We start from the raw sequence: 15,819 nt of genomic DNA on the forward strand, positions 1-15,819 counted from the left end.
TAACATAATATAATGTTTCAGTGTAGTCATGTCTAAAATCCCTAAAGGGAATTGCATGGGGAAAATGTGCTACCATACAGAAGCGGAAGTGACTGGCAAACTAGGTCCTATGGAAACTAGGTCGCAACTATAAGTACCTATTGACGACCGCCAGTAGGCAATATATATAACGTAGATAACATTGTACTGCAGTTTTGCTATATTGTGGTGTGCTGAATAAGAGGTTCCCATCTTCCAGCATGATGGCAATCAATGTATTAGTCACTTAAGGGTGAAAGTCTGTGCCAGCCCTTCTGGGTTTCAAATGTGTGATTAGAAATTATTTTTCTCTTGTATTCTTTCTTTGTTAGGCAACGTTAAGGGCCTGAATACAAAGTTGGTGGACAGTCCTGGGAGCGATCGACCTCTGGTCGGCGGTCCCTACCGCCTCATTACACTCAATGGGAGTTGAGTGTATGACAACACCTCCAATTTCTCAATGGTAGTTTTTGTTACAGCTGTACACCGGCCGTAACACAAGCTCCCACTGAGAAATTGGCGATGTTGTTCATGCCTCCACCTGTGGCAGGCACCTCAAGGTGCCTGCCATGGCATGCAGGGATTAATAGGGGGGCACGGGCCCCCAACCGGAATCTGAATACAGAAGGGGGCCTTGCTGAAGGCCCCCAAACATGCTTTCCAGCATGGTTTCCATGTTGAACAGGCCAACATGGAAACCATGCTTGAAACCATGCATCATAATCTCAAGGGCTGGAAAGCCCACCCTTGAGATTACTGGCCGGCTTGCGACTGGCCGACGGGCTCCTGGAGCCTAACGGAAGCCAGCCACAGTGACCGGCCGGTTTACTTTCTGACCGCCTAGATCACAATTAGGCGGTCAGAAAGTAAACGGAAGGGCCGATTACGATGGGGCCCTTTATGTAAGCAATTGTTTATTGTTTAGTTCATTAAAACCATAACAATATAAAAGCTTTATGTTTGTACAAAAAAGGGATTAAAAATAGAATTACACACTATGTCATTTCATCACTGCTTACCACAGATGAGATTACATTATTAAAATTCAATTGCCATAAGTTTGTCCGTTTTTTCATTGCCAGTGTTGCTTATGATGCAGCGCAGCAACTAAAATTCTTTATAAATGATGTCACTATCTACCACCATACTTACCAATCAATACCAGGCCCATAAGAAACAATAGAGTAGCTGAATCATGAGGCGAATAGATCAAATATGTTTGTTTAAGACATTCACAATAAACAAGACCAGCTTGTCATTTTAAAAGTTTATTAAAACATATTCAAGAAAACTTAGGTTTTGGAACTTTATTAAGCAAGCATTAGAAAAAGTCATAAGAAAGTTTTGTTCAGCATTTATAAAGAGAGCTTAATTCAAGATAATATTATTCATTAGCAGAAATAAGTGAAAAAGAGCATTTCCAAAACCTAACTAACTCACTGTCTCTACCCTCATCGCCTGAAAACAAAGTCCTTAAAAGTTACCTTTCCTAACGTGTATTCATCGGACAGCAGAACGTCCCTCTGGAATCAAGAAGCGTGAGCCAAAAAATCTGCAGCTAAAGCCTATTCTTATACTCTAAATTAAGCTGAGCTAACTATTTTTTCACATTCCATTAGCTGAATTCTGGCTCCCCATTGGCTGAATCACCTCACGCCACAGTAAACTGTGACATCTTCCACCACGAGACCAGGTTTTACACAGAGCCATTGTTCATGCACAGAATCCTGGCGACAGTTCCTTAGTCTGCTACATTTTGTAGCAAAGATGTTCAAGCAATACAAAATCTGTCACGTCTCTTCCTTTCAACCTTGAGCCTGTACGTTCTGAGCTTTCCGTGGCACATCCAAAACCCACTCCACAGAGTTGTCTTTAGCAGTTCATTTTCAAGTGATTTCAGAATAAAAGTTTATCATCCACTTCAAAATATGGTTTTCTCATGTGGCTTTCAACAACAGCAGGCCTTTTCTGCGCCACTTCTGATTGCGTCACTGCGCCACTTTTAACTTGCGTCACTTTCCAGAAAAACTATTATTTAAACAAACACAAAAGAATAATTAATTCAGGTAAAACAAACCCTTCTGTACCACCCAGCCCTTGCTAATTATTAATTAACCCACTAATAAAAGACATTTAGCAAAAGCAAACAAATAAAGCAACACGTAAAATAACTACCATTCTTCATGTAATCCAGCTTTATGTTTCTGAAAGAGTTAAAAGATGATTAAATGATACACAGACAGTCAAACACAACATAGGACAAACATGTAAGCACATATAAAAAGCACATGCCATGAATGATCAGCCGCATATTAATAGTGACAAAGACAATAGGACAGACATAACAGACAAAACAATATCAGTTATGTGTTACAAAACAAACTTGCAAATGCAACAAGAGCACATGTAATTAGTTTCCCGCGTGTTCATGTGTGGTGCAAACTTAATCTAGGTTGAGTTAATTAAACAAATCATGCAAACACTCATTAATATATTATTTCAAGTTATGAGAGTATGACATCACGAGCTAGAATAAAATATTTTCTAAAGCTCGCTCCATCACTTACCACACGTGACATTACATTATTAAAATTCAGTAACCAAAAGTTAGTCCATTTTTCGTTGCCCCTGTTCGGACCCTTTTAACAAAGCTTTGAAAAGACATTGAGGAAATTGATCAGTCTACCATTCAGGTGTGGGTCCGATGGGTTTAGGCACGCGGTTATTGCTGCTCTACATGACCTAATGCCCCTCGATGGGGCGCTTTATGGGCCGCATCATATTCCGCACTAAAATGTATCAGTCTGTGGAATTTCTGCTTTAAAAATGCAAGACAAATATATGACCACAAAACCTTCTCTGGAGTTTGGGTGTGGTGTGTAGACTACTGATCTTGGCATTTGGTGTAATTCCCAATTCCTCAGAACCCCCAGTGGGTTTGATTTGATAGTCCTCTAACAGACAGATCAAACGATAAATGAAGCCATTTTGCTTCTACAAGCCATGATTAGCATGCTGCCTTTCAGAATCCCCAAGTTTCCCTTGAATACAAACAAAAATATGCAACGAGCATACAGACGTTTTCATCCATGAAAAATTAAAGGCTGCATATTTTCTTAGCGAAATGGTTTCCTGTCTGTAAGTTCGAAATCCCCCAGAGCCTTCCGACCATTTCAGATTGAGAAACCCGGTTGAGATGTATGATACTGCTGTGTCATAGTGCGGCAGGCCTTCTTGCGTGCCCCTTGAGACATACTAAACTGCAGAAAATTATTCATGGATTAATGTTGATCATCCAGCCTATTAGCATAATTTAAGGTTAAATATTGGTGCCAGTTCTCCCTTTGTATTCCCTGTGGATTCATTATTCGATTTATTCTCTGTGATTACATAGCTGCCGATGAGGTGAAGTTTGGAACAACTATTTTTGCTCGGGTACGTTTATAAACATTAACATCTACGTTTCCGCAGGCAAAGCTCAGAAGCACTGTGTCAGGATCAGTGGCCTGATTTAGAACGGATTGAATTCATGCTTGGTTGTTTATTTCTCAGATGTGAAATGAAGAGATGAGAGTAACATTTAGTAGTTTTTTTTTAAATATAATTCATGAGAGTACTAAGCTGCAGGAATTTGAAAGCCATTTGATATTATTTTTGGCACTGTACTAAGGACACAGAAGCTACCTTTCTAAACTGAATAAACGTAAAACATTGAGAAAAAAAACGATTTTGATGGGCAGGAAAAAATAAATAAACATCAACTTGATTGCGGGACGGGGCCCCAACACATAAATATGCGCCACACCCTTTAAGCCCCCCCCCTTAGCCAAAGGTCAATGAATATTCATGAGATATGGGAGACTCATCACATTCTAATCTGGGGGGGGGGTCACTTCATCTGAGCTCTGTAGAGGGGCAGGTGTCAACAACGCAACAGAGCTGGTAAAATATCTGAATTGTACCACTTTTTATCTGTCTCTGCGTTCAGTGAGGGGTGTCTCCTCTTACTCATGGGGCAACTCCTTATGCAGATGAGGGAAGCCTTAGTGGCACGTCCTATGTGCTTTCACAGCACATGTGCCCAAGCAGTGGTTGTATTGTATTGTAATTGCATTTATGTAGCGCGTAAAGTTTACTGCCAGGAGTTATGCCCATTGTATGTCAACCAGAGGATAGCATTTGTATGGGCTTCAAGCACAACTAAGGCCTAGATGCTTCTTGCCACTGTGGAATACTTGTTATTGTTGTGGGTAGAAGATTGTGTTCACTGTTTTATTACATTTAAACTAATCAGCCCGCTCTCTAAATTGCAAAGGTGATCAATTCCAGGAGTCTGCTTGAATTATGAAACATCTACACAGGCAAGCTCAGACCTGCTATCAATTGTTAAGTCATTTTACAGTGGACGAGTGAGGATTACATGTTTGGCCTCATTGTGATTTTATTTTGCAAACACCCTAGGGAGCTGCGCACCAATTTTTTTAAGAGCTCATCCTGATTGCAATGCAGGCTAACACAGTAACTCTACAGGGAAAAACAGGATCATGATTCAACCTCAGGATGGTATACAGAATTCCTAACCAAGGAAATAACTGCTAGATTGGCAAATAAATTTATGAACTAACCAAAAGGCCCATGCATAATGAGTAATTAACAACTCCCAAATCTCCATGCTTTGGACTGATCAGCCTGTGTGCTGCGGCAATCTGGATATCATTTGGAGCCAGTTAATCAGCATCTTACAGGGGCCCAAGTTTGCAGGTTTGTAGTAATCTGGATGGGACTCAATTTGGGTGTTTTTAAAATAAACACTCTATGAAAGGAGGTGGCAACATGCAAGTCACTTCAATGTCCATCCATAGAAGGGTTAACTCTTCTTAACCACCCTAACACGAGGCCGAGGGATAGACCTAGAATTGTCTTCAATTTCCAAATTCTTTACCTCAGAAACTGCTAATGTCATTACCTTTATGTCAGTTTACCTCTACCTGGAAACCACCCCTGCAAACTGTACCCTACTGCCCATTCTGCGAGCTAAAAATTGAATCTGTCGCACACTTTTTATTTGAGTGTCGAGTCTATATGGCCCCTAGACGGAGGTGGTTGAAGCCTCTTTGTAGGAGCCTGGGAACTCGCTCACATCTGGAAGCTATAAGAATACTGCTCTCAGATGCAAGACCCTTTTTTGCCATTTGTTTGGCAAAATTCCTAGGCTGGGCTTGGCGCATAAGAACTGCTAAACAACTGACGATCCAATAAAGTGTCCCCTGTCATTCTTATTAATTTTATGTTTTTCCCGTGTAAATGATGAGATGCTTTTAATGGTAAAATGAATTGTAAGTTGCTTTGTTTTGATTATCGTTTTTATGCTGTGATGTTTTGCTTTTATGATATGTTTCTATATCGAAATAAAGCTTTACTACTACTACTACTACTGCTAATGTCAATATTACATTCACACAATAGTTCTTTGGTTTCAGATTTGCAACATGGAATTCACATTAGTTGCACCCTATTGCACCAGAAACAAGTGCTCGTGTCTGGTGCTGTGTGTAGTAGGATTATTTATGGAAGTTGAGATGGGAGAAGTTATATGCTTTAGGAACACTGCCCAGAAGCCTGCCACTCAGGAGCTATGACACCACCACTATCAATATGCAGTTGCGTGTCATGCAGGTGTGGTGTTTTTTGCACATTGCTGTTAAGTGATGGGTAATATTTCGGATTCAAGATTTGGAAGTGTGCTTCAATCGAGCTGTAATCTTTTCACTGTTTTAATTATTGCTGAGATGATATTCTTATCTGTCTTTATGTGTATTTAAGCTTTTGTAAATATTTGTTTTGCACTTTTTAGGGTTATTTTTAACAGAAATATTTCTGGGGGAATTAATTGATTGATCGATAATGGTGTCAGTGGCAAAGTATCAGTGAGTAAAGGTTATTTGTAAACCAGCCCCTCAGTATCACATATTCAAACTAACCCTCTGGTATAAAGCATATTAGCTACACAATGAGAAATAATTGAAAAATGATCCAAATATGTAGCAATACATAATGGGATCTGAGGTCCCTAAAATATGATGAAGAGGAGAAATATTTGCAGGCACATACAATTATCAGGCTGCTTTGAGCACAACCAGAAACCCATCTATTACCTTTTAGAAGATTCATTGTCTAGTTAAAATTTGCCAAAGCATGTGTAGACGCAACAATATGCAGGGCTACTTTCAGCATAGCCAAAAACCTCTCTATTTCAAAAAAGCTCGTGCTTTCAGGATTCAGAAAAGGGGGTGGTGATGAACAGAGTGTCTGAATTAAGCAGACCACTCTTACCCAGTCCAAAGATCAGGGCTTGATCCATCACCATTATTTAGTTCACTGCACCATCCCAGCTCAGAACCTGGCTATATGCAAATTAGTCTGTCCCTGGCCCAGTGCATCATGGGAACAGGGCAGACCAAACTACCAAGCCAGTTCTTCACCGGAAAGGAGACAAGCTTCCGGGGACCGGTTTCTGGCATTTCAGCCGTCGTCGGCCCGGCTTGCTTGAATCCTGATAGTGCAGTGAGCAAGGGACTCATGTATGAGTATACCCTGCCACACCTATAGTGGCCAAAAACGATTCAGAAAAGGGGGTGGTGATGAACAGAGTGTCTGAATTAAGCAGACCACTCTTACCCAGTCCAAAGATCAGGGCTTGATCCATCACCGTTATTTAGCTCACTGCACCATCCCAGCTCAGAACCTGGCTATATGCAAATTAGTCTGTCCCTGGCCCAGTGCATCATGGGAACAGGGCAGACCAAACTACCAAGCCAATTCTTCACCGGAAAGGAGACAAGCTTCCGGGGACCGGTTTCTGGCATTTCAGCCGTCGTCGGCCCGGCTTGCTTGAATCCTGATAGTGCAGTGAGCAAGGGACTCATGTATGAGTATACCCTGCCACACCTATAGTGGCCAAAAACGATTCAGAAAAGGGGTTGGTGATGAACAGAGTGTCTGAATTAAGCAGACCACTCTTACCAAGTCCAAAGATCAGTGCTTGATCCATCACCGTTATTTAGCTCACTGCACCATCCCATCTCAGAACCTGGCTATATGCAAATTAGTCTGTCCCTGGCCCAGTGCATCATGGGAACAGGGCAGACCAAACTACCAAGCCAATTCTTCACCGGAAAGGAGACAAGCTTCCGGGGACCGGTTTCTGGCATTTCAGCCGTCGTCGGCCCGGCTTGCTTGAATCCTGCTCGTGCAGTGAGCAAGGGACTCATGTCATCAATTTATTTGCCAATCTAGCAGTTATTTCCTTGGTTAGGAATTCTGTATACCATCCTGAGGTTGAATCATGATCCTGTTTTTCCCTGCAGAGTTACTGTGTTAGCCAGCATTGCAATCGTGATGAGCTCTTAAAAAATTGGTGCGCAGCTCCCTAGGGTGTTTGCAAAATAAAATAACAATGAGGCCAGCACTATTTTGCATATCGCTGATGCTTCTCTGAAATGGTACAATCTAAAATGATGGAATGGAATATACCCAGGGAAATTACCAATGATTGAGAATGATTAAGGCATTTCCATCCTTTTGTGCTGGATATGTGATTCAGATCGAAGTTAGATTGGGGTGTTCAGAAATGCACAGATATTAATTCTTACCTTGTGTTGTAGGAACCATGCCGAAATCATGAATGAGGGCCAAAAAGTCTAAAATATGTCATGCATTGCTGACATTCAGGGAAGTGCTAGGTCGCATTCAGGATACTTGGACCTTTTTCAGTGGGTGCAAAACTGATTTCAATATGATACAGAAGAAAGGGTGACTGAGCGTTAGTTGCGCTGGGATGTGACAATATTTAGAGTTAACAATCTATCAGCAGCTCAAAGGCTACACGCCACGATGTACTTTGTATATACTTCTCGATCCTACACCTAAAGGTTTCTCTGGGGGCTGATGACAGAGAAAAGATTGGAAAATTAATATCTATACTGAATAAGGAACCCTCGAGGAAATAACTTCTCTTTACGCTCTCATGAATTTTGGAGAGCTTTGCGTCAAGTTAACTTTTGTATCCTAGCTATAGCCCTGAAGAAGTCTATGGCTAATCAGACCAAAACAAAACACGTGTTGGCGGCGGCTAGTGTGTCTGTTGAAGAATAAAACTTGAAATGAAAGAAGTTATGAAGATTGCTCATCTTTTGGAACTTGTTTGCTTTTACTGCTGTATTTGTTTTAGCTCAGGATATACCTCTCTGATTCTCTGATTTCAATATGGTTGGTCCCTATATGAAATGACCAATAATGGTTACATGTAATGCACCCCAATAAATTAACAGCAGCTGTCCTTAACACAGTGCATGTAATGGGTTTATGGCTCCTTTATTGCACATGCTACAAATTTATTTCCCTAGCAACTGGTTTCCACTGCTATCCAAATCATTGACATTGACTCTGACGTTATTTACGCCAAGAAAAACAAATTCATGTGCAAGGCAATCTGATTATACAATAATTAACATATCATTTGAAATTTCATAAAACCGATAAATCGTGTCCATGTAAGTGTGCATTGTGCTGTTAGAAGGCAGAGTCCCTGCTTTGTGGGATACTTCAGTGCAGGTTCAATGACAAAAAGGTGAACTTGTGCCTTGCATCGTTCTTGAAGACAAAACGTGCCATTTTGTGAACTAAATGACTTATTAACCCCTATCATATTTATTCACACAGGTAAAAACATATAATTTTTTCACACAGGCAAATAATTAATTACTGTCATATCCTGGCTTTTATGTATTCATGCAATCTCTTGCTCTGCCAGTGGTATGTTCTTTAGATGATGTGCTACAGAATGTTGGGAGCCAGAGATGTCAGTTGAGAAGGGCTGAGCAGAATGCTAGCTGCTCCTGGTGGGGTCTTGTATTGGATTTAACTGGATGACTTGTAACAACTACAAATAAACATCTAAAGATTCTCTACACATCTGGACTCTGTCACTCCAATTACATTCATTAATAATCAGCGCTATGAAGGCTGCAAAAAATAAGCACAGGTCAAACAAATGAGAAAAAGTACTACAGCCTAAAAGAGTGGTTTCAAACGAGCCAGTTGGCTGGTAGTCATTAGGAAGGATCAGGAAAGAGCCATTCACAGTAGTTGTCAACTTGTTTTCTTCAGGATAATATTTGACAGCTATATCTTAAAAATCATCATATTTCTTTTCCTTGTGATTCACTTTCTGTGTCTTAACAGGCTATCAATTCTCCTGCACTTGGGTCAAGTCCTGTTGCTTATCACTCCGTTCTCTCTCTGACTGGCTTTGTCCCTTCTCCACATCCAGGGGCAGGATTCTCAGACTGAGGCTATGGCAGGTATCTGCCTAGACCCTGATGCCCTCTACTGTTTCAGAGGGAGGGATAGGGGAGCAATCTGTTTCTTGTGGGGTAATCTGGCTAAATTCCATCGGTCTGCCGATAGAAAATTTCTTGATTCCACTTTTGTTCCATGCTTAGCCCGCTAACTAAGTTGTTCCACCTCAAAAGTTTAGACAAGTATTAAACTAAATTCCATGCACTTCAGAACAGAGGGCGGTGTTGGCCTTACCTGAAGAGGTTAATTTACTACCTGCTGAAGATATATCCCATGCCACATTTTCTTGGCTTGAAAGAGTCCCAACATGTGGAAGCCGCAATTGCCAAACCAAAGTCAAAATGTTACTTTTTACAGGCCCTTTTCCCGACAAAAAGAATCAGTTTTCCCTAATGAATCTGTCACTAGAAAACTGTGGGGTTTGGTAGTTATGAAAGTACTCAAAATTCGGAACCCCGCGCAATCTCCAGTTTCGGGGCCTTAGTGGTAACACCTGTTGTCCAGCATGGCAACACCGTAAGAAAGACTTGTCTATGCCACATGTTCCATTGTGGTGTCGCTTATTCGATTTCAGTAGGGTCTTGGTTCCTTCTTAAACAGAGCATACAGTGACTAAAAACATGCTGGACCTCAACAATTGGAGAAGGTGAATATTTGAAAGTGATATTGTGATTCCCTATTTTTAAAACAAAGGAAACACTAAGGAATGCAAGTGTGTTTGTTAGAGTAATAAAACGTTAATAAAATGTTCGACTTTTCAACCCGGAAGTATTAAAATAACATGTTGTGAAGTGCTGTCCAAACGTGACTCATGCTTTGTGAACCCACGAAACACTCCTGTCTGTGGGATTATCCATTGAACTGCAGGGATGGTGCAGAGACATCACAGTCCCTATGAGATGGGAAAAAGAAATTCACAGGCTCACAATTTAAACATTTCATGAATGCGCATATTGTGTTAATTCAGAGAGCCAATCTTTGCTCAGTTTGATCTCCATCCAACACGCAAACATCTGATGTTCAAGCATGTATTATAAAGCCTGCCGTTTGAATCTGTTAATCTATTGGCAGCTCCTTTAACATTGAAAAGATTGGTAGAGCTCAGACTTCACTTGGGAAGGTTCAGTTCGGGACCCCATGCACCAATAGCAGAAGCCCTTTCTTCTCTGAAATTTATGTATGTTGAAAATAAGCTTCACAATAAATCCACTGGCTGCTCTCTTTCAGCCCTTTGCAAGGTGTAATCAAAGATCTCTTGGCTCTCTGTCCAGAAAAGCTGTACATAAAAAAAGGAAAGCTAGACCTTTAGCAAATCCTGGTCATCGAATGTAGTTTTAATATTAGTTTTCATATTAAAATTGGAAAAAGGTGAGTAGAAATAAGGTAGGGTGGAGAAAAGGTTAATAGGAAGAATGAGGGTACAGAAGAGGATCCCAACCGAAAAAGTTTCATCAAGAGGGCACATGGGGAGGAAGAAATGAATCAAAGGGGTTTCAAGTGTTTCCACTTGGCCTCTGCGCCTGTTGCCTAATTCAAAAATGTATTGAAATCTAAAAACAAATACTAATACTGCACTTTGTTGCTATTTCAATTATCTGTATTTTCCACAACAGAATGTTCACATCATCAAAACGTTTACATATTGGTTTGTTTACATCACAAAACAATTCTTTCCGGGCATAAATTACATATGTATCAAAGTGAAAGCATTTTTTTGCAGAACCGCCCAATTTATTTCAGGCCTCATCAGCCCTTCTTCCGGGGCCTTAATCTGTAAACAAAAAAATAAAGAAATAAAACATGCTCTCATATTCATTGAACCCAAGTTTAGGTAGAGCAGTCAATGATGGTGTATATGGAACATTATTAGTTACATTAGATGCACTCTACTAATTTTACCCAAAACATAATGATAAAGTCCAAAAAAGCGATCTGTTTTTGGTTAGTAAAAGGGGAGAAACTAAACCGATTTTAAAAAGGGTGAAGGAGAACTCTGAAGGGCACCAGCCACTCTTCCAAAAAAACCTAGAGGGGGAAGGAGGAGGGGGAGATGGGAAGGCGAATGAAACATTAAGGTAAACAAGCATTGGCATAGCCAATAGGACTCGCCTTAGGGTCCTTATAAGTGTTTACCCCCAGCTAGTGGCTTTATTAATTTTTTAAGCTCTTTAATCACTCCGTCTTGCTGCGATGAAGTGGTCTATGCTTCTCTGAGCGGAGAGTTTCGGCCTCCAGGACAAGATATGATCAAATACAACCCCACAAAGGATGCAAGAGACCGTAGAGATTATAAACCATTCTTCCTCGCGGTGATGGAGCTGTTTATGGAGCTAAGAAGAGTGCGGTTATCTATCCGCGGAATAACAGGAGACAGAGAACAGAAAAATACTTCACAAAGCTGCGATAAGCAGTTTATGCTTGTTGGTGGAAAAAGGGAATCCTTCTAAGGAATACACGTAGGTAAAATACCGGCAGATGCAGGAAAAACAAAATTCATGACTCTCTTAAAGAGAGGTTTATTCTATCTGGAGGAAGTTATCCACTCCCAAAATAAATGATGCAAAGTGTTGCTTTATATCGCAGGGATGAATAGAGCACTTTATATCTTGGTGCTAAAGCGGTTTATGTTGCTCTCTTAGAAACCAATGTCCATCACATTGTAAAAATAGGGCTGTGTGTGGGTGGTGAACTAGAATGGACAACCCCTTCGTCGGTTTATGTTGTTGAGAGTTGAAATAACTTTCCTCCGCGGAATAAATTAAATGACCATATGGGGACAATACAACATAGACGCCATACCACGCTCAAAGCGGTTTAAAGTGCTTTGTGGGGAGGGGTTACTCACTCGTAGCACAAACTATATTACAATCCGGACGAAAGTTGGGCAGATAACAGAAAGGCACTCGATATCGCAGCAGTGAAGTGGTTTATGCAGCGCAGTGGAGCGAGTTTACCCACATAATTCATAGTAATATCCTGACAGTGGACTTGGCAGATAATTGAAAGGCACTCCATATTGTGGCCATGAAATGGTTCATACTGCTCATTGAGAGGGTTTACCCACATAAATCATAGTACAATCTGTAGCGTCCAGCTACAATAACCACAACTAATATACTGGTATCAACTGGAGCTTTATTATTGGCATGTTACTCCTACCTCGTCCCTGCTCTAACTAACTATATCCTGCGTCCACTCCTCCTCTTCCTCTCGCCCCCTAGCTCCTCCCACTCCCAGCTACTAGTGTGCTAACATCATAACATCTCCCCCTTTTGTAACAAAACAAACAGAACATACTGACTTCTTAGTCCATCTCCACGATCAGTCTCTTGGGTGGACGTATGTCACGATGAGGTCGCGGCGACCTGGCCCTCAGACCATCAGTACTCAATGTCTCAGTGATCGGAGCAATGTTCTCTTGACCATTTGGCTGTGGTTCTTCAACTCGGGGATTGTTTATGTCACTCATCATGGTTCTCGAGGTGTCTGTTGGCAGTTTCTTGAAGTGCGAGATATTTATCGTAACTCGCCGCTGCTCAGACTCCGCAGTTACCATAGTCCCTTTCCTTCGGGTGACCACCAGCGGTTCATCCTTGAATGGACAGTCAGTCTTTTTCTGCGTCTCTTGCTTGACGATAACATTGTCCCCCTCATTTAATGATAATGACCGTGCTCTCCTCCGGTTGTCGGCATAGGCTTTCATTTTTCTTTTGTTGCGGTCATCAGTGGCTCTCATTTCCCACGAGTCCATCTCAGATAATGATGTTTCCAGGGCTCCATCCCACGTGGGAATGCGATTCCTCATGGGACGTCCCAGCATGAGGGTCGCCGGGCATTGGCCAGTCGTAGCATGAGGAGTTGTACGATAAGCTCGAAGGACTTCATTGAGTGCTGTTTGTAAGTCTTTCCCTTCCACAGTGGCATGTTGGAAGGTCTTTTTGAGAGTGGCCATGAACCTCTCAATTGTCCCATTCGCCTGTGGCCAGAGTGGCGTGATCCTGCGGTGATGAAAGTCCAGGTGTTTCGCAAAAGCAGCAAAGTCATTTCCGTTGAAAGGAGGTCCGTTGTCGGATTTGACGATCTTGGGAACTCCCCACGCTGCAAAGACTTCATCAAGGACTTTGAGAGTACTGGCAGTGTTCGTGGATGACACAAAACAGGCAATGGGGTACCTGGAATACTCATCAATGATGGCCAGCACATATTTGCCAGATGACAGGGGTCCATAAAAGTCTATGGCGATTTCTTGCCATACACCACTAGGCAGGCTGGTCATATGTAAAGGAGCTGGAGGATCACCCTTGCTGGTGAGTTGGCAGAGATGGCAATCTTTCAAGGTGGCTTCCACTAGTTGATCAAGGAACGGAAACCACACTCGTTCCCTTAGTGCTCGTTTGGTCGACACTATTCCTCGATGTCCTTCATGTGCAAGAGCAACCACTCCTTGTCTTAGTTGAGTAGGAATTACAATCCTCTGATCACGCAGCAATATGCCATCAGTCGTGACGGAAAGCTCACCACTCACATGTCTGAAGGCTTGTAGTTCACGTTGAGCCGATGAATCAGTTTCATCGTCCTGAGGATCATGCCTCCATCGATTGTTGCGGATTTTGTGAAGGACTCTCTGCAAGATGACGTCCTGTGCTGTAATCTCCCGAATAGTCTCCATAGGGATAGCTGGAGGAAGAGCCTGATCTGTTACAAAATGAATGTACTATTCCGCAATGGAGGATCTGGAAGCTGATGATGGGAGAGGATGCCGGGACATGTAGTCCGCTGGATTTTCAGACTTCCCTGGTTTGTGAAGTATGGTGAAGGTATATTCTTGTAACCGTAGGCCCCACCTTTCGATCCTCGGGGGCATCTTGGATCTTGGATTTCCGTAGATGGTGATGAGGGCTTGATGATCTGTGATTAGAGTGAAATGTTTTCCGTAAATAAAGACATGAAAATGTTCACATGCCCATACCACGGCTAGGCTCTCTTTTTCAGGTTGGGAGTAGGCTCGTTCCGGCTCAGTCAGACTACGACTCGCGTAAGCAATGATGCGGCGTTGATCTGAGTCATTTTCATATTGTGCCAGGATCGCTCCCAGTCCCACCGGACTTGCATCTACAGTTATTTCAGTTTTCCGCTTTGGGTTGAAATATGACAAGTGATTCGCCGATTCCACCGCCTTCTTGATTTCCTTGAATGCTTGCTCACATTGGGGAGTCCATTCAAACGGCTGACCCTGCTTGGTTAGCATGTGGAGGGGGTGGCTGATCGTGGCGTAATCCTTAATGTAGCGAGCACAGTAGCTGGCCATTCCTAGGAACGATCTGAGGTCGCTGACATCTCGGGGACTCTTGGTGTCGTTTAAAGTCATGATTTTGTCAGGATCAGGTTTCATGCCAGCACCAGAAAAGATATGACCGAAAAACTTCAGCGTGGCCTGGTGAAACTCGCATTTCTCTTTGTTCAAAGTCAAGTTGGCTGCCACTAAGGCATGGCAGACACGATTGAGTGCAATGTCGTGTTCTCTGACATCAGAACCATAGACAAGGATGTCATCGCTATAGTTGAGCGTGTTTGGAATATTTTAAATGACTTGCCGGATCATTTCCTGAAATATCTCGGCTGCCGAGGACACACCGAAGCTCAGTCTTTTGTATCTGAACAACCCCATGTGAGTTGCAAAGGTAGTGATATACCTAGACCCCGCTTCCAATTCCAGTTGATGATAGCCTTTATTCAGATCCAATTTGGAGAACACAGTGGCTCCGTTAAGTGCTGCGATCATGTCGCTCAAGTGTGGCCCCGGGTGCCGCTCTCGTTCTATCGCAGTGTTGGGCAAGCGCATGTCCACACAGAGTCTGACTTTGTTGGCCGTGCCCTTTTTGGGAACGATGACGACCGGCGAAACCCATGGGGTCGGGCCATCAGTGCGTTCGATGATGTCCGCAGCCAATAGATCTTGGAGTTCCTCCTCAACAGCGGCCTGTAGGTGAAAGGGTACCCGCCGAGGGTGTTGGGCGACAGGCCTGACTTGTTCGTTGATGTGTAGTCGTACTTGACAGTCTTTCAATTTGCCAAGACCTTGAAACAACCTGGGAAATAGGCGAGTCACGTCTCGGATGTCGCTGACTTTGAAGAGAATTTCCACCAGGTGGAGTCGTTCAGCAGTTGGTAGACTCAAAAGGCAGTCTGCTTCAGGGCCCTTGATAACATGGATGACTGCTGATATAGTGGTGCCGTCGTGTGTAAGTGTCGTTGAGAATTTCCCTAGGCAGGGAAGTGGCTTCTTAGCCATCCACGTGAAGACTCTCACAGGTGCAAATGTCAGGGGGGGTCGCGGACTCATCCTTTCATATTCAGTAACTGGAATGTAATTTAAGGAGGCACCAGAGTCTAGTACAAACTTTGAGTCGTGATTTCCAACTTTGATGTCCAGCCGAGGGT

The sequence above is a fragment of the Lissotriton vulgaris genome, chromosome 3_1, assembly GCF_964263255.1.
Source record: "Lissotriton vulgaris chromosome 3_1, aLisVul1.2, whole genome shotgun sequence".
Lineage (NCBI taxonomy): Eukaryota > Metazoa > Chordata > Amphibia > Caudata > Salamandridae > Lissotriton > Lissotriton vulgaris.